Here is a 3,988-nt window from a genome sequence, read left to right as displayed (position 1 = left end):
TCTATAAGGCTCTGGTCAGACCACATTTGGAAGATTGTGTGCAGTTTTGGGCCCCATATCTCAGGAAGGACGTACTGGCCTTGGACTATCTTCAGAGAACGTTCACGAGAATGGTCCCAGGAATGAAAAGATTAACAAATGAGGAATGTTTGATGAACAGCACCTAATTTTCCATCCAGGTACCTTGCAGTCCTCATCATTCAACATCCCGTTTAATACTTTCAGAGCATCAGCCCCTACGTCCTTGTCTATTATCAATCCCCACATCCCCGAGCTCTGTCCTGTGTGGCTTGATCAATACACTGCAAACTCATTTGCAGTGGTTTGCACTTCTTGTTAGCACCTACTCAGCGTGTATCTCTCTCTCTGTTTAACATTAGCAATCCTTATGTTTGCCTTTTGCTTTTCTCTCTCTGTCTCACTTTCTGGCTCTGTCCCAGTGTTTCACTTCACTCACCCCATACCAACTCAGTCATCAGCATAAAAACCTCCCTTTTCCCAACTACAAACAGTTATGAGAAAGGGTCACTGGATTCAAAACGTTAACTCTGCTTTCTCTCCTCAGATACTGCCAGACCTGCTGAGTTTCTCAGCCACTTTGAGTGTTTTTTCAGGTTTCCTTTGATTTTATTACCTGTCTCTACCTGCCCACTACCCTGTGGAACAGAGAATTCCAAAGATTCCCAACCCTCTGAGGGAAGTAATTTCTCCTCACCTCGTTTCTCAATGTCCTGTCCCAAGACTGAAAAGGGAGTCACAGCATCACTCACTTTCTACCTTACACTCATTGGAACAACACAACAATCAACAAATCAAAGTTAAAGACAAAGGTCTGCTGATTGGCTCACCACTTGATATGGATTGGCTAAACATAGAACATAGAACGTTACAGCGCAGTACAGGCCCTTCGGCCCTCGATGTTGCACCAACCTGTGAAAATTATCCAATGCCCATCGAACCCACACCGTTCCCTTATTATCTATATGTATGTCCAATGCCCATTTAAATACCTTTAATGTTGGCAAATCTACTACTGTTGCAGGCAGGCCATTCCATGCCCCTACTACTCTCTGAGTGATTAAACTATCCCTGATCACTGCCCTATATCTATCACCCCTCAATTTAAAGCTATGTCCCCTCGTGCTAGCCTTCACCATCTGAGGAAAAAGGCTCTCACTGTCCACCCTATCTAACCCTCTGATTATCTTATATGTCTCAATTAAGTCACCTCTCAACCTTCTTCTCTCTAACAAAAACAGACTCAGGTCCCTCAGCCTTTCCTCGTAAGACCTTCCCTCCATACCAGGCAACATCCTCGTAAATCTCCTCTGCACCCTTTCCAAAGTTTCCACCTCCTCCCTATAATGCGGTGACCAGATCTGTACACAATACTCCAGGTGCAGCCTTACCAGAGTCTTGTACAGCTGAAGTATGACCTCGTGGCTCTGAAACTCAATCCTCTACCAATAAACACCAACACACCATACGTCTTCTTAACAATCCTATCAACCTGGGTGGCAACTTTCAGGGATTTATGCACCAGGACACTGAGATCTCTCTGCCCATCTACACTGCCAAGAATTTTACCATTAGCCCAGTACTCTGCATTCCTGTTACTTAGCCGAAGTGAACTACCTCACACCTTTACCACATTTAAACTCCATTTGCCACTTCTCAGCCCAGTTCTGCAGCTTATCGATGTCCCTCTGTAACCCACAACATCCTTCAGCACTGTCCACAACTCTGCCTACCTTAGTGTCATCCGCAAATTTACTAACCCATCCTTCTAACCCCACATCCAGATCGTTTATAAAAATGACAAACAGGGAGGGGCCCCAGAACAGATCCGTGTGGCACTGAGCTCCAACTGAGCTCCAGGATGAACATTTCCCATCAACCGCCACCCTGGGTCTTCTTTCAGAGGCTAAAGTGTTGTCATGAGAAAGCATTGGGAATTATAGTCCAGTTTGCATGTTAGCTAGTTCCGTGTCCGAATATTTTCGCAAGCATAAACTAACCTGCTTATGAACTTGACTGGTTATTACATTGAGCGATTGTGTAGCAATTAGCGTACTCAGCAAGTGCTTCCCAATCACCAAATCTCCATGAGTGTGGGCTGGTCATTTACAGTATGTTCTGTACCCACTTACAAATAACTGAGAAAACGGTATGGCCTGTTGCCTGGCAGCACAGCGTCCATCGTTGCCACAGTGTTTGGAGAATTTCTGGTGGGTTCCTGAGCTCCACGTTTGCCTAACATACGATGATTGACTGAGGATCCTGGGATTCATTAGAGTTTAGAAAGTTGAGGGGAGATCTATTAGAAATTTACAAGATAATGTATGGCTTACAAAGGGTGGATGCTGGGAAGGTGTTTCCGTTAGGTGGGGAGACTAGGACCCGTGGGCACAGCCTTAGAATTAGAGGGGGTAAATTTAGAACGGAAATGTGGAGACATTTCTTCAGCCAGAGAGTGGTGGGCCTGTGGAATACATTACTACGGAGCTCAATGGAGGCCGGGACGCTAAATGTCTTCAAGGCAGAGATTGATAAATTCTTAATCTCGCACGGAATTAAGGAATATGGGGAGAATGTGGGTAAGTGGCATTGAAATGCCCATCAGCCATGACTAAATGGCGGAGTGGACTCGATGGGCCGAATTGCCTTGCTTCCACTCCCATGTCTTATGGTCTTATTTCTTTAGCAAGGTGCTGACAGGATGAGCTGAAGAGACTCGGTGTGAGCCTACAGTAACATTTAAAATTCCATTGGGCAGAATGGCCTGTTTCAATCCGTAATGAATTGAGGAGTTGTGGATCCAAACAGTCCGTCCAAAGAGTTTCTCATGGGATATGGGGATCGCTGTCTGGGCCCAGCATTTATTGCCTGTCCCTAGTTGCCCCCTTGAGAAGGTGGGGGTGAGCTGCCTTCCTGACCCGCTGCAGTCCATGTGCTGAGGGTTGACCCACAATGTCCCTGAGGGAGGGAATTCCAGGATTCTGACCCAGTGACAGTGAAGGAACGGTGATATATTTCCCAGTCAGGATGGAGAGTGGCTCAGAGGGGAACTTGCACGGGGTGGTGTTCCCATGTATCTGCGGCCCTTGTCCTTCTAGATGGAAGTGGTCGTGGGTTTATAAAGTTCAGTCCTGTAAGTGCCTCAAGGAGGTAGACTGTTTTGACAGTATACCTTCTCTCTGAGACTCTGCCAGGACCATAATGTGCTGCTTTTTACTACGGAACCAGGAACAACTCCTTCTTCTCTCAACCTCCCACTAGTTTCTGCAGAGACATGCACAGCCCAAAGTTGTTCAGATGCGAGCCAATCAGGTGGGCAGCCATGATCAATACTAACTGTTCACCACTGCACAGGTCAATCAGCTGCTTGTTACTGACTAAATCTCCCTCCTACACCCCCCTCTGGCTTCATCTGATCTGCAGTAACCTCTCCTCACTGCTTGAGTCAGCAACAGTGTAAATACCACTTGCAATGAGTGTTTTTAACAAGTGCAGTAATCCCTTCCACCTTCCTTGTGTTTTAAAATAAATTTTGGTTCACAATTAAAAATACATAAAAGTAAAAAGAATCAGTCTTTCCACAATTCCTGTTCAATCAGTTTTCATTGCCCTCTCAGGTAGTTTATGATGTGGAGATGCTGGTGTTGGACTGGGGTGGACAAAGTTACAAATCACACAACGCCAGGTTTTAGTCCAACAGGTTTATTTAGAAGCACCAGCTTTCGGAGCACTGCTCCTTCATCAGGTGGTTGTGGAGAATAAGATTGTAAGACACAGAATTTATAGCAAAAGTTTACAGTGTGATGTAACTGAAATTATACATTGAAAAAGACCTGGTTTGTTTGTTAAGTCTCTCATCTGTTAGAATGACCATGTTAGTTTCACTTTCATGTGTAAATCATAAAACTTTTTTTAAAAGTTACACTCTCAGGTTAACTGTAACAATTGGTGTCAGCCCAGATAATGTGTT

The sequence above is a fragment of the Chiloscyllium plagiosum genome, chromosome 5, assembly GCF_004010195.1.
Source record: "Chiloscyllium plagiosum isolate BGI_BamShark_2017 chromosome 5, ASM401019v2, whole genome shotgun sequence".
NCBI classification, from domain to species: domain Eukaryota; kingdom Metazoa; phylum Chordata; class Chondrichthyes; order Orectolobiformes; family Hemiscylliidae; genus Chiloscyllium; species Chiloscyllium plagiosum.
The sequence above is the reverse complement of the archived record's forward strand: the minus strand, read 5'-3'. Positions refer to the sequence as shown.